Source organism: Papaver somniferum, chromosome 8 (genome assembly GCF_003573695.1).
Source record: "Papaver somniferum cultivar HN1 chromosome 8, ASM357369v1, whole genome shotgun sequence".
Lineage (NCBI taxonomy): Eukaryota > Viridiplantae > Streptophyta > Magnoliopsida > Ranunculales > Papaveraceae > Papaver > Papaver somniferum.
This window is the reverse complement of record NC_039365.1, coordinates 84931780-84956535: the sequence shown is the minus strand read 5'-3', so window position 1 is coordinate 84956535 and position 24756 is coordinate 84931780. Positions and strand designations below refer to the sequence as shown.

Below are 24756 nucleotides of genomic sequence, written 5' to 3'. Positions count from 1 at the left end.
AAAAAAAAAACGCAGAAGAAATCTCTTAAATCATTGCTCTTAATCCGAACCCCTTTTTCCATCGTCTTCATCTCTCCACAAAATCACTGAGTTCTCCAATAAACCCTATTCTAAACTTGTAACCACAAACTTAAGCAAAGAGTAAGAAATCCATTCTTCTTGAACCATTTCCTTCTTGTAATCTTTGCGGTTAAGGTTATTACCAACCGATCTTCTTTTATTTTGTTGAGAGAGTTTATTTTTATACAACCATTGTTCAGATTCGAAATAAAATTAGGGTTTTGATTTGTTTTTTTTAAGGATTTAAATTTTGTTTGTAGAATTTTTAATTGATTTTTATTTTCGTATTGGAAATCTTTGGGTTGGGTTCTTCGTATTTCATTTTCTGATTTGTTTTTTTTAGGGATTTAAATTGTGTTTGTAGAATTATTAATTGATTTTTTTTTCATATTGGATATCTTTGGGTTGGGTTCTTCGTATTTCATTTTCATATTTAGTATTTTTCTAAATCAGTCTTGAGCCTCGTTGAGCTTATTTTTGAAAATATTGGAATTCTGCTAATTTCTTTGTATTTAATTTCTGATTTAGTTTTTCTCTCTGTATGTACTTACATCAGAGAAACACTAATTTGCTAATTTTCCTCAGTTTTGATGTTTGTAGATTATCAGTTAGCCAACCTTTTGGGATTTCAAATAAGTTTTAGGAAATTTACTTTTGATGGTTAGTTCTTACTAGCATGGATGATTTCGCAAAACCCATTAATTTCATAAGGGTTTGATTTATAGAGTTCTTGAGAAATATGTTTTGAACAAGATGTTATTTGAATGTTGTTCTTGTCTTGATGATGGGTCTATTAGACGGCCATATGAATGAATGACTCATATAATCTGTTGTAGGCATCTAGTTTGAGTCTTTGAAGGAAGTTATTATACCCATCACTTATTTACTTTTAACTCAAAATTATCTTATCTATTTTCTTTGGAAATCCCTTTCTTTCTTCTTCTAATGTTGTTTTCTTTTTCGATTTTCAGAATTGGAGATGGAAGATCAGAACATCTTATATCATCTATGTATATAATTTCTGGTAAGTCATACAACTCATTCTTAAAATTTTACTGAGTTCTATTTGAATTGTTAATGTTTTCATTTGTAGGTAAAAGACTTCAGTGTCATCCAAAAGGGATGAAGATATTGGATAATATGAATGCATACAACTAATTTTACTTATTGCTTTGATTTTTTTTAAGGATCTGTTTATATGCTTGGAAGAAGCTTAACTGATTGTTGTGGGGAGCTTTATCTTACTGATACAGTCGAAAACCAATTATAATCTTCTGTTGTACAACAACGTTAGTATTGGTGTGGGAACTTTATGTATCAGGATTGTATTCGCCACATATTTGGTCTCAGTACAAATTTATGGATGGCAGTTTCTATGAGATTTCTTCACGGAGCCATCAGTGGTATGTTTGATCAAGTTCAGGTATGTGTTTGTGTTTTCATTTCTTCTTTTTATTGTATTTGTGTTGTCTATTATAGTTTTTTTGAATGCGTAATTTAATGCTATGCAGGCTTATGCCGCCGAAGTTTACCGAAAATAATGTCAAACATGGGCACTATGTAAGTTTTTCCATAATTTCGTGTTATCTCGTCTTTTAACTATTAAATTAGATGGTTTTATAATTTCGATATTTTGATAACAGTCTCAGCGCCAAACAGGAGCTGTAAAGGGGATTTCATCAACTGTAATGTCTCTGTTCAAAGTATTTGGTCCAGCTGATGGTTGGTGCCATGTAAGTACTTAGTATAATATTGTTCGTATTCCCAATTTGGTGCAAGAACTAGTTTATACTTGTTATCCTTTTACTTAAGTTATTTTCTTGTGCCTCAAAGGTCTTGTAGCTGATGGAATTGATTAATACTTTCAAGACAAGCAGGTAGGTAATACTATTACCTTAACATCTCAAATTTGTCCTTACGTCAACTCTGCAAACATTTCTCTGTTCTCAGTTCAGAATTGTGATTAGTTTCATCTCAAATCTTGCAGATATGTCCAGTTGGAATCTTGCACTGTGCTCAGGGCTATGTTATACTTGACATAGTCGGGGTTTGCAGCAAGGAAAGTGAGTGTTTAGCTTTAAAACTCCTTTAGCTATTAATTAATCCTTATTGCACTATGTTGAAGACTTTCGACTTGAAAGCAGTCATGCTTTCTAGAATACTTAAGTAATGTATTCATGCCTTGAAAAATACTTTCGTGGGTATGTTTGGTAAATATTTATCACTTGTGTATGAAGATCATTGGCCTTTGCTTGAAGTTGACTGAAACTTGATGGAGATTTATTGTATTGAATGTGTTGTGGTTAGGTTTGCTAAATGCTTACAGAAAGGTTAGGCATTTGGATTATATTGCAGAAAGGTTAGGCATTTGGACCAAACGAAAATAAATAGAATTTGAATTACGATGTATAAATTTGCTTCTTCTCTTTGTCTAACTGCAACATAACTATTGACTACTCCATGATAGTAGTGTTTCTCTAATTTTAATAAGTTACCTTTAGATTTGTGCTTGGATGCTTGCATTACTAGTAAAAAGTTGTTACTTTTGCTTGTAGGTAACTTGATAGACACTATCATATTAGCATGGTAGTACAACTTTGTGAAAATTTCAGGAAAGATGTTGATGTAGATTTAGTTGCTCTTTCGATGGTCCACAATGTCTTTTTGTTACCGTTGATTGAATGACACTACTATTTAAAATTAATCTCTATTATTTAGAATTCATGTTGTCCCGGGTCCTGACAGATAATTTTTAATGGTTTTATAAATTTGATTTATGATGTTGTGTGTTTTTGGAGTTCGACGTTGATCTAGTTGTTGTGTATTCAGGCGTAATTATGAAGGTGGTGACAGATCAGCAAGATTTGGTGGTCCAATAGGTCGAGCACCAAGAGAGTTTGGAGGAGATGAGGGTGGTGCTCCAGCAGAGTGTCAACCAAAATTTAAGGTTTAAACCTAGTCCGTTGGTTATCAATGAACTACATATGGATTTCTTTTCTCTAAATACAAGATGAATTGTTCATGTATAATCTTGTTTATCCATGATATGTAATGCCTAATTCTGTGTATTTGTTATGCAATAGCCTCTCAATGAATGATGAACAACCTACTGCGGGCACACACTAATGCATCCCAAAGAGTGAAATAAAGCTCTCCATTTGAGGCAGTGGGTACCAACAATTCCTCATTTTGGTACTATTTTTACCATAAGCTATATTCGAGTGCATCTATTACAGACAGATACATCTGTAATTTCTTAAGATGAATATTTTCTACTACATAGTATGTCAAAATTGTTGTTGCTTATGACTGCAAAATTGTTGAAGGTGTGTTCAGCCATCAAATCAAGCAGTTTGTGATAGATGGAAACAAGGTTGTACTCGGTATTCCTGAAACCAGAGTTGATGATGTAGAATTTTAGGAGAATGAAGTTTATGCAATTGATATGGTTTCCAGCACAGGGGAAGGGAGTAAATCATTTTGCTGGTTAAATGCACTTGTCTTGCAACTTATTGTTAGTTAGGACTTCGAGTTATATTGGTATGAACTCATGATTTATATCATTTTTTGTGTAATTTGAACCTAATTAATCAATGAACAATAAATGGAAAATTATTTGAATTTATGAGTGCAAATTTGATTTGAGTTTGGTTTTCATTTGAGTCTCATTTGATTCTCATTTGAATTCTAATTGGGAGAATTTATAAAGTACCCCCGTTTTATTGACCTCGTTTTTTTGTTACCCCTGTTTTTTAGAAATTTTTCTAAAGTGCCCCAACTGTTTAGTTTCCCATCCTAGTTAGTCAACACTTGTTTACTTTCTTTAAAGTTTACTTCTTTACCCTTTACTTGTTAGTACGTTTACCTTCTACATCATTTTTTCAATTTGTCGAGCTCGGTTCAGGATCGTGTCATCATTTTCAGGTTCGTTTCATCAGTCCCTGAAAGGGTTCATCATTCCCAAGTGTCTTGGGGTTTTTGGTTGGTGGAGAATCAATCTTCTACAGTATTTTTCCGGTTAGTCGAGCCCGGTTCAGGGTCGTTACACCACTTTCAGGTTCGTCGAGCCTAGTTCACGATCGTTACACCCTCTTTCAGGATCGTCGAATCATTATCCTCTCTACCAAGGAGATGTAGTTCAGGGGTAAATAGGACTTTTAATAGAAAAGATAACTGCCACCTAGCACTTAACTGGATGAAATTTTTCTTTTGAATAAAACGGGGTACTTTTGAAGCGTACATTTCAAAACATGGGTACTTTATAAAATATCCCATTCTAATTTGAGTTTCATTTGTGTTTGATTTCAGATTTAGTCAGATACAGTCAGGCCAGACAGCCAATCTGAATCTATTTTTTTATATTCAGATTTATATCTATGACTGATGGAAGTCAGTCATAAGATATTGACCGTTAACACCGGTCGTTGATATAATATTTTCAACGACCCGCAGGGACACGTCTTAGATGAAAAAGACGCTCAAACAGCGACCCTTTCCCAGACCGCCAAAGCTAGTCATTTAACCCGTATCTATGAATTGCTTTGGCGGTCGTGAAACTGCCATTTTCCACTAGTGCAATATTTACCATTAGATGAAAACCTGATTAGATTGAAGCTAATATCTTTCAACCGTTAGATCTAAAACTTAGCTTGTTACACACAAATGAAATGCACGTTTTAGGTTTGTGTAACCATACCCAAACATGTATATTCGTTGGTTCAATAGTAGTTAACCAAATGGTTAGCCATATGGTTACTTTCATATTAACCATATTCTTCTTAACCATAACTAGTTCAAATGACTCAAATGAACTAGTTAGAGAGTTGTTCAATTGATTAGATCTTATAGAAGTATACAAGACACAATCGAAGCAAAAACGATTTGATCCACTCGAATCGATTCATGAACTTTATAGCCACGGTTTGCAAACTTGCATTCCTTAGTTTATATAAGTTTAAGTTCACGAATAATCGTTTTTAGAAAATAAACAACCTAAGTACGCGGACTAGGTACGTGGACTTAAGTATCCGGAATAAGTTTGTAAATGGTTTACAATCTCCAGCAGATTTTCTCGGGAAGAGAACCTCCGACAGTACGCGGACTGGGTTCCCGGACTCTGTTCCGGTTTCCTGAGCAGCAAAGTACACATACTTTGGTTCAAGGAATAAGGATTTATACATGTATGTGTTACCACACAATGGTTATATAATCTAAACTCTCATTTCAATCATTGAAACATTCTTAGAGGACGTTATATAGTTGTTATTCACAAACTATTTTTCATCAAAGCCACTTTCAAGTAATTGAAACATAATATGACTTTCGTCACTAGGTAAAGATGAACTTGGCCAAAGCGAAATCTTACCAATACATATTTCGAGAAATAGATAAGCGAGATAAACTCGGCTCGAAATAGCAAATGTGTATAATCAAAGTCTATCTAGCAAAACAACTTTTATGTCAAGATAGGGATAGAGTAGATAGACTTTTGAGTGATAGATAATTTCACCTCTCCACATACTCGATGAAGTTCCACCATTTCCTTGGGTAGTTCTTCGTCTTATATGATAATTTCCATGGAGTTCTTGAGCTCAACTACACTTTCTATCCTAGTCTGTGACTTAGCTATAGTAGACTATAAATAAAGACTTATAGTTTTGATGACTAACATTGACAAATATGCTTGATATAGAAAATCATGCGAGTTCGACCGAGCAGTGCTCTAACAATCTCCCCCTTCGTCAATTTTAGTGACAAAACTATCAATACATACGGAATACAAAAATAGATAAATAAACTTTTGTAGCTCTTCTTCCACATGCCTAATCTCAACATTACTCGAAATCTTCGTCACTTCCAAGTACTCCAATGATTCCGAAGTTTGTAAGTTTAGCATCATCGTTGTTGAAATTCCGTAGCTATAACAATGAGAAAACAAGAATTCTAAATCATTGTTACACAGTGTCATAGTATTATTATACATCATCAAAGTTCAATTGTATCACAACTTCGACAACAATACTATGGTGAATACGTATCACTCCCCCTTAGTCAATACTTCATCTCACGTGGAAACCACTCCCCCTTACATAATGATCCGACAACCATATGTATTTGTAGTGTGAAGTACACATTAATTCTCCCCCTTTTTTTCAATAAAATTGGCAAAGGTACGAAAATGGGATACTAATGAAATTTCCAAAGAGACATTTCATGACCAAAAGTAAGCACATATCAACTTTTTAGATGCAATCATATAGTCGAAGCTAAATGCTCTCATCAAGGAGTTGATAAAGATACAAGATAACTCCTACAATATTCCACAGCCGCACTCCCCACAAAGATTTGGAAATTAAGCACAAGTTCAATTAAGAACTCTCCCCCATAAAATGTCATTCCCGAAAGAACAACAAGAGTGACCTTACTTTCACGAGAAAAGAAGGATTTCTTTGGACATAACAAATCACATACGAATATGAATTTGAATCCAAATAATACTCAACTAAATTAACCACAAGAAAACCCATGATTAATCTAATCGGAAATGCTCGACATAAGAGAACTTACGGAGCCTCACGGTATATACATAAAATATGGATCAGGGAAGATCAATACTGCGGAATAGACGAGGATTCATTCTATTTTCCATCACTATTTGTACAATGACATACAATAGACATAATCCACGTAAACAAAAGTTCATCCTATCTTCCATCAATATTTGCATAATGACATAATAGGCTTAAAACTTTTGTAATGTCAAAATCTCATTCATTCTTTTATCAATACATGCATATCGATATATGAAAGACTTAACTTTTGACAAAGTATGGGACAATCATAATTCACGGACGCAAACACACATATCCCATAACAAGTTTGCAATATATAAAACCATAAAGATTAATATTGCAAAAATCATCTTCCAAACAATTTTAGAATTTAAACAAATAAATCTAAGAACATGAAGATGAAAGCGTTAGACATAGCTATGTGTAATCACAATGATGGATATTACAAACTCTAGTTATTCTTCTGAACCAAACAAGAAAATAAAATTCTCATCCTAAGATGTACTAGGCAAATATAAAAACACAATTTAGGTATCATCTTCATCATCGGAAATACTCCTAGATGCTTGAATCATGTTTAATTCTTCCTTGAGCTCGGGAAACTTCGTTGCAACTAATGACAATTTTTCTGCACACACTTCACCCTTGAATTGACCTTACACACACCGTTGTGAATTTTTTTGAAGAATACTCAAGGTGGTAGGGTAACAATCGTTAAGGGAATTATCTCTTTGTCTTTTGCACACATTCTCCCTTATACGTCTGAAAGTACAGAGACGAACAGGTTTGGGAACCCCAAGAGAATTGCAAATTGAATTAAAACCACGATCACGGCAAATTTGACTAATAAAGTAAGGGTAACCTAACTTCTTGATGGATGGAATCATCAAAGTCATTTGAAAAATAATGAAACCACAAATATCGAGACTCGAAACACCCAATTCAAGGAAATAGACCAATTCCGCAAACTCGCGACACCACCGAGAATTCTCAATTATGGAGGGACAAAAATTAGAGATACCAAGTTTTCTGAAAGCCATCAAGGAAACACTAAGAACATTAGTAGGAAACTTCCCTTGATTCCAAGCAACCTTCGTACCGCAAAGCCCAAGAGAGATGTCATCACACGATGGTCGTTCATCACATGACCTAGGTAGACGAACATTACCCAATGGAATTTTGGTAATCTTCGAAATCAACTCTCTATTAACAAGAACTCTTTCTCTATTTATCATGGTTTTGAATTCCATTTTTTCGAGATCAACATCATGAATGTTGGCATAGAAAATTCTTGTGAGAGTATCAAATCCTTGACCAAGACCATCAAAGATGTTTCCGAGATTGAATTTTTCAAAGCAAACTAAATCCTATTTATGTCCACCAGAAGAATCCAATTTGTTTTCTAAAATAAAACCCATAGATGAAATACTTTCAAAAATATTAACACAAGAATCCTTGACAAATCTAATTCTAATAGAATTTTGGTCTAATGGAAGATTCATGCTAGAGGAACCCAAACTTTTTGAACTTCTTTTTGAAACCTTGAAATTCATCATGAGATCTAGAAATTGGAAGGAAACAATAGGAAATTACTTACTTGGAATGAACTTTGACCACCCCTTTTGTCTTATTTTCCTCCAAGGAAGATTTAATGGAGAAATATCATGAACCCTAGAAAGTTCACGTACGCGGACTGATGGGATGAGGAAGAAGGTGCGCGTACTTCTTCTTTATGTCCCCCACTAATGGGCTTGGACCAGTTTATGAACCACGACCCACAAAAGGAATGTGGGGTTTTCTTTGATATTCGCACATCAAGGTTGTGCATCCCGTGACAACACAATTTCCGAGAGAAGACGGATGCAGTAGAAAGCTTTATTTGAAACTCCAAGAAGGATAGAACAACATTTTAACCCAATTGTACACAAATCAAACCATTTCTTGCCCCATCTCAATATATACACAAATGGGGTGTTGCCACGCTTGTTAGCAAGAGGCATGATGTCCAGAGGAATTCTCATGCAACATTTTTGGTTGATATTTGTGAGCAGTTCCAATGATATAATCAAAGTAATGATGATAATCAGGGTAGTCAGAGCTTTCTATCTTTCTTTTGATGTGACTAGAGAGAAGATTCTTCCGATTCCTAGACCTTGTGTCAAAAACATGAGAACCCGCATTAGATCTGCTTGTGTTGACAGAGTATTCGGTTCGTACATCATTATTCCATAGTTTTCCATGTACAGAACTTTTATTGGGTCGATTCTTAAACTTAACTGAATTAAGTTTTTCTAAGAATCTGAAAACGGTTTCGAAGGCTCTGAATAGATCTTTGTCAATTGATCCATTACGATAGTATTTCTCAAAAAGACTAAGAATTAATCTAGTGAGGGTCCATATCTTTGAGCGTAACGAACGTTTTCTCAATCTTCTCTTCTTTTTATTTTTTCCTTTAGATTGTTTATCATCATCTAAATTTTCCTTTTTAGATGAGATGAGATTATCATGAGAAACCGGAGGTTTTATCCATAATAATCTTTGAGCAATCTTTAAGGATTTCTGGCGTACGTTACAGATGCCAAGAGAAAGTTTTCCAAAGAAATTTCCGATAGGGAAATTTTTAAGGATCGAACAAACACGAACTTATCAGGTTCAAAGTGTTTGCCTGCTCTGATACCAATTGAAAAAGCGGGGATATAACAACCACGCCCAATATTTCGATTAGCAATCTGTGTGGACTAACTCCAATATACATTCAAGAGAATCAACTAGACTCAATCTTAATAAAGTATATCACTCTTTCTCGATTCAATTCTTACTCAAGCAAATAGAAATCTGCGAGTCTAATTGAATACAAGAGAAATCACTTGAACGGTACCAAAAACCAATGTTCAAGGATCAATCAATTTCAATCAACAACCAAAGGTCGGATTTCCCAATTGATTGATTCAAACGCACAACCTGTGATATTTAAATTATAAAGATAAACAATATAATGCGGAAAAGAAATAACACAGACACCAAAAATTTTGTTAACGAGGAAGCCGCAAATGCATAAAAACCCCGGGATCTAGTCCAGATTGAACACACATTGTATTAAGCCGCTACAGACACTAGCCTAATGCAAACTAACTTCTGTCTGAACTGTAGTTGAACCCAAATCAATCTCACACTGATCCAAGGTACAGTTATGCTCCTACGTCTCTGATCCCATCAGGATACTACGCACTTGATTCCCTTAGCTAATCTCACCCACAACTAAGAGTTGCTACGACCCAAAGTCGAAGACTTTAACAAACAAATTTGTATCACACAGAAAAGTCTTCGGTAATATATAAATCTGTCTCCCCCAGAAATACCTACGAGTTTTGTTCCGTCTTTTGATAAAAATAGGTGAACATGAACCAATTGATAAACCACTTATATTCCCGAAGAACAACTCAGTATTATCAATCACCTCACAATAATCTTAATTGACGCGGCGAAATAAGATATTGTGGAATCACAAACGATGAGACGAAGATGTTTGTGATTACTTTTATATCTTGCCTATTGGAGATATCAATCTCAAGCCAATCGTTACAATTGTACTCAATACGATTGAAACAACAAGATCAGATCACACAACTACAAGAAAGTAATATCGGTCTAGCTTCACAATCCCAATGAAGTCTTGAAGTCGTTAACCTACAAGGTCTCCGTAGAAACCTAAGGTTAAAGGAGAATCGACTCTAGATAATACAACTAGTATCGCGCAGGAGGTGTGGGGATTAGGTTTCCCAGTTGTTAGAGTTCTTTTTCATATAGTCTTTCAAATTAGGTTTTGCAATCAATGTTAGATTATTAACAAAGCATTCAATATTCACCGTTAGATGAAAACCTGATTAGATTCAAGCTAATATCTTTCAACCGTTAGATCGAAGACTTAGCTTGTTACACACAAATGAAATGCACGTTTTAGGTTTGTGTAACCGTACCCAAACATGTATATTCGTTGGTTCAACAGTAGTTAACCAAATGGTTAGCCATGTGATCACTTTCATATCAACCATATTCTTTTTTACCATAACTAGTTCAAATGACTCAAATGAACTAGTCAAAGAGTTGTTCAATTACTTAGATCTTATAGAAGTATACAAGACACAATCGAATCAAAAATGTTTTGATTCACTCGAATCGATTCATGAACTTTATAGCCACGGTTTGCAAACTTTCCTTAGTTTATATAAGTATAAGTTCACGAATAATTGTTTTTAGAAAATAACCAATCTAAGTACGCGGACTAGGTACGTGGACTTAAGTTCCCGGAATAAGTTTGTAAATGGTTTACAAACACCAGCAGATTCTCTCGAGAAGAGAACCGCGGACTGGGTTCGCGGACTCTGTTCTGGTTTTCTGAGCAGCGAAGTACGCATACTTTGGTTCAAGGAATAAGGATTTATACATGTGTGTGTTACCACACAATGGTTATATAATCTAAACTCTCATTTCAATCATTGAAACATTCTTAGAGGACGTTATATAGTTGTTATTCACAAACTATTTTTCGTCAAAGCAATTTTCAAGTAATTGAAACATAATATGACTTTCGTCAGTAGGTAAAGATGAACTTGGCCAAAGAGAAAGCTTACCAACACATATTTCAAGAAATACATAAGCGAGATAAAATCGTCTCGAAATAGCAAATGTGTATAATCAAAGTATATATAGCAAAACGACTTCTGTCTCAAGATATGAGATATAGTAGATAGACTTTTGAGTGATGGATAAGTTCAAGTCTCCACATACCTTTTAGTCGATGAAGTTCCACCAGTTCCTTGAGTAGTTCTTCGTCTTGTATGATGATTGCCATGGAATTCTTGATCTCAAATACACTTTCTATCCTAATACGAGACTTAGATATAGTAGACTAGAAATCAAGACTTATAGTTTTGATCACTAACATTGACAAACATGCTTGAGATAGCAACGCATGCGAGTTCGAACGAGTAGTGGTTTAACACCAAAAGAATCAGAAACTAGTTTTTCTGATAAAATGATAAGTTCTTCATGTGAAAGAAATAATCATACTGCAGTCTTTCTTGGAAATAAACTTATCAAGGCTCTTCGCAAGGGGATAAAGAAGGATGGTAAGTTTATGAGATCTCAAAAGGAAATTGCAAACTCTTGCAATTACAAGAGAAAGAAAGAACGAAAGGAAAGGAAACACAGTCTTTTGTGTTTATAAGTCATCCTAAGGATGTCTTTGCTACCTATGGTGAGAATAATTCTCACCTCAACACACACTGATTCTGTTGAAGATTGCATCCTCACTTGTTGTCCAAAATTCTGATTGTGAGGAAGCATAAATCTGGGCAGGTTGTTCATGTTTGTTTCTTTAGTGAAAAATAATAAATATCTTTTATTTTTGGGAAAAATATTTTCGGTTTCCATAAACCAAATGATTCCTTGATTTTATCCCATCTTATATATCTTCTTCATGTCTGAAAGAATACTATTTTATTTCAATGGAGAAATCGGTAAAAGAAGAGTCATCTCTTGATGATTTAGCACTTTGTGCATCAGTTATGACTGAAACTCATGATGTCTCTCTTCATGATAGTTCTCAAGATTCTCTAAGAAAACAAATTCTTACTGTTAAAGGTTGCATTAGATATCATGAGATGATGATAAAGGATTCAAAAGAAGTACTAGCTAATCTTCATTCTCAACTGTTTGAGATGAACAAATTGTCTAATAAAAAGGGAAGTGCTCAGAAGAATTTGAATCCAGTTTTTGAAAGCAATCGTCACAAGAATTGAGACTAGAGAAAATAGACATCAGTTTTTGATTTCTTTCAATAATTGTGTAAGGTCTATTATGAATAAAACTGTTATTTATGAATAAAATTATTAGTTTATAATTTTTCTTGTGATAGTTTTTCGATTACATAGCATGTGCTTGAATGCTTTATATTATTGCTATATATGTTTATGGGATGTTTGATTTCGGTTTTCATAACCTTATTATTCGATCTCATATTATGTGAACCCTTATGGTTCGTTTGACTTTTTGATTTAGTGGGATTAAGTTCTAGCCCATGTTGGTAGGCTTTATAATTGGATGAGGGGTTCTGATTGAAACAATATGTGAAAAAGTCACAATATGTTGAATCATTTAGTTTAGCATAAAAGCGTATGTGTTTCGGGGTTTTCAACTTTTTCTATGCATAAGTTGAAACCGGTTTTCAACCTTTCTCTGTTAAAGGTTGGTTGTTGTTGTTCTTTTGTCTTGCAAGAGGATGACAACATAGTGATATATGGGTATCAATTCTCCCTGTGAAGATGCAAACATTATTGGAGAAGAGGATGCGAAATTTGAGGTAAAGACTTTGTTAGTTAATCGTTTTCCAGTTTAAAAAAAGCCTGATTTTATTGCATATATTTATTGCTTTTGCTTAACAAAATTTCGGTACAATTGATGTTTATTCCATTATTTGTGTATGGATGTGTGTGTGATTCAATTGAATCCGGTTAAGAGAAACTGTTATTATCTTGCTTTATTGTTTGGTATCAATTGTTTAGGCTTACAAAATTTCGGTGCAATTGCGGTACTTTAATGTCTATGTTGTTTCCATTGCTTCTGGTTGAGGTAAATAATTATGCAAGTTGATTTACCTGGTTTGTATAAATTGTTTATGGCTTAAAAAAACAGTTTTCGGGATGAAGTTTTTAGTCCAACTCGATTCCGGATAAGAGAAACTAAATTAATTCTGATCTTAGTTAGACTTATCAAAGTGGAGGTTTCGGTTATTCAAGTCTAATCTAATGCCTTAACAAGAAATGCTAGTTAACTAACCTAGTACTTGTCTTGTTTAAAATTGAAAGGTCTATGTTATTGATGAGAATAACTAGAGCCCGACGAGAAAAATAGAGTTAATTATGATCTTTATTTTGGTCTTATCGAACAAGGGGTTGTATTTGTTCAATCGGTTTAGCAAAGGAACTAAGGTTCTTAGTCGGTTTTTGGTTTGCTAAACTATTAGGAAAAATTGCTTCAGGCAATTGTTTCCTTGGTAACATATCAAAACAAAATTACTTTGTAGTTTCGGTTTTGATATTGGTTATCAAAAATAGTGTGTGGAACCCTCGTGCTTAACTATTATAGGTTTTGCAAGTCTTGTGAGATTTGTAAGATCCTTTCAGTTTGCTTTTTATTTGCTCGTACCTTTGTCATTTTGTGACAAAAAGGGGGAGAAATATATGGAGTAAACAAGAGACACTTATATTGATTTGTATTGATTTGGTATTACTAAGGGAAATGACAATGGTGCTTAAACGTTATATCTAACGAAAGAGTAAAGCATGGAAGGGGGAGTAACATATCATATGATGATCAGAATAACAAAGACATGTGGATTGAAAATCTACCTATATTACCTTTAGGGGGAGTATTAGCGTTGTTATTATAATGTCAACAACGACATTTATGGATTAAATGTATACAGATTATTGTGATGTTGAATTTGGGAATCAAGCGTATGTTTAATGAATTCTTGTAATTTGTTTATCCATATGTTGTAAGAGTTTTGTCACTAAAATTGACAAAGGGGGAGATTGTTAGAGAATTGCTCGGTTGAACCCACCAAGCGTTGGTATGTCAAGTTTGGTTGTCATATTTTAGTGAATCAAAACTCATGTTAAGAGTCGCTTGATTATGTACTAGAGTCAACTTCGTATAGGTTATCTTAAAAGTATTAAGATAATGAGACATTACAGGTATTGCGAAGACTTGAAGATGTGAAGAAGCAAGGAGCTACAACGACAAAAATCATCATTCCACTTGAGGTTAGTGATATTTGACTTGAACTGTTTCATTCCCTAACGTATCTTTCAAGTCGTGCATATTGAAAACAAAACTGCGGAGCATATTTTAAGGAATATAATACGAGGTTTATTGCTTAACCAACAAACTTTGTAGATAAGACATCGCCATAATAATTTGAATGCTATTGTGATTATGTATGGGTATGAGGTGAGGATTTCATCCTAGGGAACAATGTTTTACATGTGTTCTAAGGAAGTAAGTTCATAAACTTGTTTGTGAATCGAAAAGGAAATCGCCAGGTGTTACTGGTTTTGTTATTCATTGCATATCTTATGAACAACCAATATGTGTGACTGAGTATAACCGTTCACGACTTGTTTGTGTTCTTGGTAGAACTATTCACAAAGGCCTGACTTATGTATTGGTATGACTTTTATTAGTGAAACCGATCTTAAGTAATCACCTGAGATGGTATGATCGGGTTTGTGATTTTATGTCTGACTAAATACGGAAAACCGATCCTAGTAAGAGGTGCAGTACATCACAAAGGGGAACCACTCCTTGTATAGGTGCAACAAGGTTTATAGCAGAAATGGGAACCGATCCTATGAACATGTGCAACACGTTTTTAGGCAAAGGGGAACTGATCCTATAGACATGTGCAACATATATAAGTTAGGTACCATATATATATGGGGAACCGATCCTAGTACCTAGTCAACCGGATTTTGGAAAGATAGTGTGACTATGCACGGTACTTACATGGAAGGTAGAACCAAAACTTGTTTTGGTAGAACCGTTAAACCCATGATTGTGATTGAATGTTATTTGATCAATCGCATAGTTCTTGAAAGTAAGATGAACCAATTCTAAACTTGTTTGGAAGTGTGGAAAATCGGTTTCAAGGTTGTAAGTGTGAAGAGAACTTACAAAGTAAGGATGTCGACATACTTTAAACACGTGCTATGAATGTTTATTTCTGTAATTGTTCAAAGTTTTTCCTTAATAGTTAAGGGAAGAGAATCCCAGGATCGAAACATAAATAAGTTAAGAATCTTTTAATTAAGGTAATTAACTTCATTTTTGGGAAAATAAGAATTAGTAATGTGCATTTACTAATTAGAGATTTTCTGAGAGATTTCGATCATTATTTTTGGACAGAGCATTTCCGGGAATTATGGAAACCGAATTTGTGCTTTAATGAATATCTTGAGAATATTTTCGGTTTTGGAAATTCCTTGCTGTCCAAACTTCCTTGTCTATAAATACTTGAAGTTTTCCTTTCTAACAAACTAATCATTTGTAACAACAAGCTTCCTCTTTGTTGTGTTGTTACTGGTGTAGCCGCATATTCGGAGAGGAGAGTAACCTAATTAGGCGAAATCTCTTACGACCGTTCAGTTTAAAGTCTTCTTTGGGATTGAGAAGCTCTAGCGTGTACCGTTGGTGGGAAACTAGATAATTGCGGTTTATCTTTTGTTTTCATTGATTTGATTGATTAACGGTGGTTGAACTTTGATTGCACCTAGTTTATTTATGCTTGAGAATCTTCTCTTCTGATATAAGATTCACTCAAACTAGTTCAGAGTTTCGACAGGGATCTTTAGATTGTTGTTAGTTACAAAGACGATCTTGTGATAATCCATTGTTAACAGACTCCGTTCTGTGCGTGATTGATCACAAGAGGTTCAAGTGATTGTGTGCGGGTTATTATTGAAGATCTAAGAAGATTTGAAGACGAAAAAGATATCGAAGATTTCTGATTTATGGGTTCATAATCTTTGGTGTGCACAATACTTGTTTCGGTAAAAGAGGATCCAATTAATAATCGGTTTATCCTTGTGATAGATTGGATTGATTAATTGAGTAGATCGGCATCAACAAATTTTTTTGGATTAATAGTGTTGTTGTCTTAATCTTAAACGATTACTTCGGTAATTGAACATAAGATGGATCTAAGGACCTGCCGAAGGAGTTTATGGTAAGATCAACATAAAAGCCTTTGTCCGACTCATATCACTTGGTTGAATAGAGTTGATACCAAACAGATTTGTTGTTCCTTTACTTTTTGGAATACGAACCAAAGGAATTGTTCCAAGTATGTGACTTATTTATAAGTTGGAGGCGTGGGAATACATATGGAACTAGGTGAACTATAGGTTTAGTTGCTTGGTATCAACTATACGAAGTTAGGTGTAATTTTGTGTAGCGGCTATCCTGAGAGTATTCAATTCTGGACAAGGTCCCGGGGTTTTTATGCATTTGCGGTTTCCTCGTTAACAAAATCTTGTTGTGTCATTTACTTTATATTTCCGCATTATAATTGTTTTATTATAATTAAAGTAAATTACACAAACGTTAATTCATATTTATTTGATAAGTGAATCCTATTGTGTTTGGTTAAGTCCGAACCTTTTTATCAAGTAACATACTCTGTTGTTGTATTGTCTCGATCTTATATCCATAGACGATCACACGAAGTGTGAACCGATTAGTTGTATTGTCTCGACTCAATCCATAGACAATCACTTTCAGAGAAAAGACTTATAGGCAGGAAAAGTTTTAGCTTGAGGTATATTTGGGTACCCTCTCCTTTTCAATTGGTATCAGAGCAGGCAAACACGAAAAGATCTAACAATTTGTGTTTGATGCGATCCAACCTATAAGATATGAGTCAAGTAGAGTTAAGCGAGAGAGAAAACTAAAGAAAGACTCAGTTAACGTATCGCAAGACGTTGAAAGTTTTGATTTTAAGAAATGCTTAAAAGGAGCTTCTTCATCAAGTTCTACTTGCTCTTCTGAGAGTAAGTCTGAATGTTCTCTAGACGAGACTAAGTTAATCCCTATATTCGAAATCAATGATTCTGACTCTGAAAAATATCTTTTTGATAACGAGAATTTTTTGAGTTCTATGCTTGAGATTTCAGATGAAAGATCAAGGGTAAAAACATCTGAACTAAAGGAATTGAGCAAACAATTTCTTTTTTGTTCTAATGAACTTCTTTCAGCACTTGAAAGAGAACGAGGTTTAACCTTGAAGTTTCAAAATCTCAATGAAGAGCCTAACTTGCTGAAAGAAAAATTCTCACAACAAATACAGAGTCTTGAAGACAAAGTATGTACTAGTATTTCTCGAGCGGAGCTTTTAGAGAAAGATTGTGATGCTACTCTTGAAAAAGTACATTTCTTGGAAGAGAAACTTGCTGATTATGATGCAAGGATTAACTCTCAACAAAAGAGTTTTGAAGAGTAAAAAAGCGGGGGTCTAACAACCACACCCTGAAAAAGAGGGGGTCTAACAATACCACCCAATATTTCGCTTAGCAATCTGTATGGACTAACTCCGAAATACTTTCTAGAGAATCAACTAGACAGTCACACTCAATCTAGGTAAAAGTATCTCAAGGAGTTAATATCTCTCTCTTGTTTTGATTTACTCAATCTAATAGAAATCAGCGAGTCTTTAATCAAACACAAGGAATAACTTGGATGGTACCAAAGACCAATATCTAAGGATCCATCAATGACAATCAACAATCAAAGGTTGGATTACTCTAATTGATGATCTAACGCACAACCTGTATTATTTCAATTATAAGATAAAACAATATAATGCGGAAATAGAAATAACACAGACACCAGAAATTTTGTTAACGAGGAAACCGAAAAAGCAGAAAAACCCCGAGACCTAGTCCAGATTGAACACACACTGTATTAAGCCTCTACAGATACTATCCTACTCCAGGCTAACTTCGGACTGGACTATAGTTGAACCCAAATCAGTCTCCCACCGATCCAAGGTACAGTTGTACTCTCTACGCCTTTGATTCCAGCAGGATACTGCGCACTTGATTCCCTTAGCTGATCCCACCCACAACTAAGAGTTGCTACGACCCAAAATCGCAGGCTTTGACAATAAACAAATCAGTCTCACACAGACAAGTCTATCAAAGGATCAATCTGTCTCCCACAGATAAACCCTAAAGGTTGTGTTCCGTCTTTTGATAATAATCAAGGTGAACAGGAACCAATTGATAATCTGGTCTTGTATTCCTGAAGAACAACCTAGAGTTATTAATCACCTCACAACAATCTTAATCGTATGGTAGCGAAACAAGATGTTACGGAATCACAAAAAATGAGACGAAGATGTTTGTGACTACTTTTTATATCTTGCCTATCATAGATATCAATCCCAAGCCAATCAATCTGATTGTACTCGTACGATAAAAGATGCAAGATCAGATCACACAACTACGATAAAAGTAGTATCGGTCTGGCTTCACAATCCCAATGAAGTCTTTAAGTCGTTAACCTAGTTTTAGAAGAAGAAAACCAAAGGTTAAAGGAGAATCGACTCTAGCACGCAAACTAGTATCACATGTAAGGTGTGGGTATTAGTTTTGCACAATACTAGATGTCTCCTTTATATAGTCTTTCAAATCAGGGTTTGCAATTAAGTTACCTTAGTAACAAAGCAATCAACATCCACCGTTATATGAAAACATGATTTGTATTAAGCTAATATTTCTCAACCATTTGATCGAAAACTTATCTTGTTACATACACTTGACAATGCGCGTTTCTAGGTTTGTTAACCGTACCCAAATGTATGCACTTGTTGGTTCAACAATAGTTAACCAAAAGGTTAGCTATATGAGCATTTCATATCAACCATGTTCTTCTTCACCATAACTAGTTCAAATGACTTCAAGACTAACTAGTTAGAGAGTTGTTCAATTGCAAGGAAATATTATGTACTACACAACTGAAACAAAGATGATTTGATTCACTTGAATCGGTTCATGAACTTTCATAGCCACAGTTTGCAAACTGCATTCCTTAGTCTTTTTAAGTTTAAGTTCAGAAATTATCTTCAGATATATAAACTTCTCAAGTTCGAAGATTAGGTTCGCGGACTTAAGTTACCGGGCAGAGTTTACAAACTCTAGCAGAAATTCTAGGGAATGAGAACTTCGCCGGTTCGAAGACTGAGTTCACGGACTTAGCTTCACGCAAATAGTTTGTCAACTCCAGCAGAAATTCTCGGGTTTGAGAACTTCGGCAGTATGCGGACTTGGCTCACGCCATTCTTCCGGTTCTCTTGATCAAAAAAGTTCGCAAACTTTGGTTCAAGGAATAAGACTTATACATAAATGTGTTTCCACAACAATGCTTATGTCCACCATTGGTTATGTAATCTAAACTCTCATTTCAATCATTCAAACATTCTTAGAGGACGTTATATAGTTGTTACACCATTTCTCGTCAAAGCAATTTTCAAGATGATTGAAACATATCATGACTTTCGTCATTAGGTAAAGATAAACTTGATCGAAGCGAAAAGCTTACCAACACATATTTCGATATATAGATAGGCGAGGTATACTCGGCTCGAAATACCAAATGTGTATAATCCAAGTCTATATATATAGCATATGACTTCTTGTCTCAAAGTGTTGGAGATAGAGTAGATATACTTTTGAGTGATAGATAAGTTCAAGTATTCACATACCTTTTTGTCGAGAAGTTCCACCTGTTCCTTGAGTAGTTCTTCTACTTGTATGATGAATCGCCATGAAGTCCTTGAGCTCAACTACACTTTCTATCCTAGTTCGAGACTTAACTATAATAGACTAGAAATCAAGACTTATAGTTTTGATCACTAACATTGACAAACATGCTTGAGATAGCAACGCATGCGAGTTCGACCGAGCAATGCTCTAACAATCTCCCCCTTTGTCAATTTTAATGACAAAACTATCAATACATATGGAATATAAAAAATATAAAGAAACTTTAGTAGCACCTATTCCACATGTCTAATCTTCAACATTCCTCGAAATCTTCGTCACTTCCAAGTACTCCAGTGATCCCAAAGGTTGTAAGTTTAGCATCACCGTTGTTGAAGATCCGTAGCTATAACAATGAGAAAACATAGTTCTCGATCATTGTTATACAGTGTCATAGTATTATTACACAGCGTCAAAGTTCAATTGTATCACAACTTCAACAATAATACTATGGTGATATGTATCACTCCCCCTTAGTCAATACTCCATCTCACATGGAAACTACTCCCCCTTACACAATGATCCGAAAACAATATGTATTTGTAGTATTAATTACATATTACTTCTCCCCCTTTTTATCAATAAAATTGGCAAAGGTACAAGAACGGGATCATAATGAAATTTCCGAAAGAGACATTTTATGACAAAAGGAAAAATACATACCAACTAATTTAGATGCAATCATAAAGTCGAAGCCAAATGCATTCATCAAGGAGTTTAAAGATACAAGATAACCCCTCTAAAAATTTCACAGCCGCACGCCCCTCAAGATATGACCATTAAGCACAAGTTCAAAAGAACTCTCCCCCATTTGATGTCATTCCCGAAAGAACAACAAGAGCGACCTTAATTTCGAAAGAAAAGAAGGATTTTTATTGGACACCAAAAACCATAAGAATGATTTTCTATATCCAAAAAATCAATCAAATTAATCACAAGTAAACCCATGATTAATTTAACCGGAATACACAATCAAATTAAACACAAAAAGTGATCAATTCAATTGATTGTGCGCAACATAAGAGAACTTATGGAGACACGAAAATACTCAACTAGATTAATTACTAGAGAACCCATAATTTATCTAATTGGAATACACAACCAAACTAATTACAAAAGTAATCAATTTAATTGTCATTTTGCTCGACATAAGAAAACTTATGGAGCAATAACTAAATAACCAAACAAGATGATTAATTTGGTTCAATATGCTCGACATAACATACCTCACGAAACACCAACTAAGCTAAAAAATCAACTTGGTTGTATAGTTCTCAATATAATATACATTACAGAGCCTCACATTAATACATAAAATATGGATCAGGGGTGATCAATACTGCGGAATACACAAGGATTCATTCTATCTTCTCATCACTATTTGCATAACGATATTAATAGACATAATCCTTGAAAACAAAAGATTTTAACCTATCTTCCATCAAATATTTGACAATATAGGCTTAACCTTTGTATTTGTCGAAGTTCATTCATTCTTTTACCAGTACGTGAATACCAACCACGAGCGACTTTACTTTTGACAAAGTATGGGACAAACATAGTTCACGGACGTAAACACCAGTCCCATAACAAATTGCAATATAACAAATCATAAAGATTAAATACTGCAAAACATCATCCTCCAGATATTTTTAGAATTTAAACCAAACAAACCTAAAAAAGAACAAGAAGATGAAAAATAATAGTTATATGTAGTCACAATCATTGCTATTTAAATCACTAGTTATTCTTCCAACTAAACCAAAAAAAAGACATACTATGAAACAATGTATTTGATAAATTCCTTATCATTCCCGAACTCCTTGTCGTCAACAGCCATTGGAATATAAGGTTCGTAGAGGAAGGAGTCAATACCAACAAACCGTCTTGGCCGATGATGTCGAACCAGGGCCTTCTGAATTTCCAAAGATCTTAAAACGCAAGCCTTTATTTCACTAATATCCTTTCTTACTTCCTTCAACTCATCAAGAACATAGGAAAACTTCTGAGAGTTAGAAGGGACAGCCCTTGGCTTTCTTGTATTCCTCATATTTCTTTTCAAGGAAGGAGTTACTGGAGACTTCTCTTTTTCCTTGATTGATGGATTGAAAATCATATTGACATCTTTTCCATCCAAACAACTGGATATAAAGTGGAATTCACAATCTCATCAAGCAGTCTTAAGATATAAAGGTTATCAGAGAGGAAAAATGAAGCATGCCTTGGCGCGGAGACGTGGTTGGCATGGTTTTCCATTGGCACGGTGGTGCGGCTGGCATGCCTTGGCGCGGAGATGTGGTTGGCACGACTTGCCATTGGCACGGTGGCGCGGCTGGCATGGTTGGCATGCTTTGTCGCGGAGACGTGGCTGGCATGGGTTGTCATTGGCACGGTGGTGCGGCTGGCATGGTTGGCATGCCTTGGCGCGGAGATGTGGCTGGCACGGCATGCCATTGGCACATGCGGCTGGCATGGTTGGCATGCCTTGGCGCGGAGACGTGGATGGCATGGTTTTCCATTGGCACGGTGGTGTGGCTGGCATGGTTTTCCATTGGCACGGTGGTATAAGAATTTAAAGTTTTGTGTACAAAGGTGATGTTGGTCAATACTAGGGTTCTACCGTGGAACATGGCACATATATATGTAAAAAAAAGGTACCCTGGTAGTTCTTACGTAGGCGTGTTGAATGATCCAATAAATGCGCTAGTGGTCCTAGTGACGTCATGTTAGATGTAAGATTTTACGATTTTAACCCTAAGCTAAAAACCACCATCAACAGTAGTACATGAGATTTACTTGAAATTGAAAAACTCTCTAACTAGTTCATTTGAAGTCATTTGAACTATTTATGGTGAATAAGAACATGGTTATATGAAATGCTCATATGGATAACCTTTTGGTTAACTATTGTTGAACCAACAAGTGCATATGTTTGGGTACGGTTAACAAACCTAGAAGCGTGCATTTTCAAGTGTGTATAACAAGCTAAGTTTTCGACCTAACGGTTTAGAAATATTATCTTGAATCTAAATCAGGTTTTCATCTAACGGTGAATATTGAATGCTTTGTTACTAAGCTAACACTGATTGCAAACCCTGATTTGAAAGACTATATAAAGGAGACATCTAGTATTATGCAAAACTAATCCCCACACCTTACGTGTGATACTAGTTTGCGTGCTAGAGTCGATTCTCCTTTAACCTTTGGTTTTCTTCTTCTAAAACCAGGTTAACGACTTAAAGACTTCGTTGGGATTGTGAAGCCAGACCGATACTACATTTATCGTAGTTGTGTGATCTGATCTTGCATCTTTTATCGTACGATTACAATTAGATTGATTGGCTTGAGATTGATATCTCCAATAGGCAAGATATAAAAAGTAATCACAAACATCTTCGTCTCATTGTTTGTGATTCCGCAACATCTTGTTTCGCTACCATACGATTAAGATTGTTGTGAGGTGATGATAACTCTAGGCTGTTCTTCTGGAATATAAGACCGGATTATCGATTGGTTCCTGTTTACCTTGATTATTATCAAAAGACGGAACAAAACCTTTAGGGTTTATCTGTGGGAGACATATTGATCCTTTGATATACTTGTCTGTGGGAGACAGATTTGTTTATTGTCAAAGCCCGCGACTTTGGGTCGTAGCAACTCTTAGTTGTGGGTGAGATCAGCTAAGGGAATCAAGTGTGCAGTATCCTGCTGGGATCAGAGGCGTAGGAGCATAACTGTACCTTGAATCAGTGGGAGATTGATTGGGGTTCAAATACAGTCCAGTCTGAAGTTAGCTTGGAGTATGCTAGAGTCTGTAACGGCTTAATACAGTGTGTGTTCAATCTGGACTAGGTACTGGGGTTTTCTGCATTTGTGGTTTTCTTGTTAACAAAATTCTGGTTTCTGTGTTATTTCTATTTCCGCATTATATTGTTTATCTTTATAATTGAAATAATAAAGGTTGTGTGTTATAAATCATCAATTAGAATATCCAGCCTTTGGTTGTTGATTTAAATTGATTGATCCTTGGATATTGGTCTTTGGTACCATCCAAGTTATTCCTTGTGTTTGATTAAAGACTCGCTGATTTCTATTAGCTCGAGTAAATCAAAACAAGAGAGAGATATTAACTCCTTGAGATACTTTTACCTAGATTGAGTCTGACTATCTAGTTGATTTTCTAGAAAGTAATTCGGAGTTAGTCTATACAGATTGCTAAGCTTAATATTGGGTGGTGTTGTTAGAACCCCGCTTTTCACTCATGGCTCTGTTTCCTTACCGAGTGACGTCATATCAGATGCAAGGTTTTACAATTTTAACCCTAAGCTAAAAACCACCATCAACATTAAGTCTCCTGCTTATCTCGGAACAGCGGCATTGTTGCGAGGTAAGCATGAGATGGTGACATACAAGGATAAAATCGAAACGGTAAGTCATGAAGAAATTATCAGGAAGATTTGGCTAACTTTTTTAAAGAAATAAGGAGAATCTGCGACTCTTGCATTGGCGGCTTCGCGTAAATTCGGCTTGGCTATGGGATGTTGGCATCAGTGCTGCATCTTTGGCTATTGGTTAGCAGAGGAGGAATTACAATTTGGTCCGCGAAACGGTGCTCTGGCTGTCTATGGAAAGGTGGATGGCGCTGCTTTGGACGGCTAAGGAATGGCCCATGGCGCTGCTGGCTAGGACGCGGAGCGGCAGAGATGGCTGCTGGATGGAACACGGAATGTTGGCGTCGACTTGGC

General features: G+C 35.3%; 1 long non-coding RNA gene across 2 annotated transcripts; it reads left to right on the top strand.

Annotated features, from left to right (window-relative positions):
• The first annotated feature begins 1732 nt into the window (after positions 1-1732).
• Positions 1733-3685, top strand: LOC113301398. 2 transcript variants are annotated; one of them, XR_003336266.1, is made up of 6 exons: positions 1733-1793; positions 1894-1937; positions 2048-2123; positions 2890-3007; positions 3144-3252; positions 3387-3685. It is a non-coding gene; the product is annotated as an uncharacterized LOC113301398 (long non-coding RNA). The 2 variants fall into 2 exon arrangements; XR_003336265.1 differs by having other exon boundaries at positions 1894-1941.
• The last annotated feature ends 21071 nt before the right edge of the window (positions 3686-24756 follow it).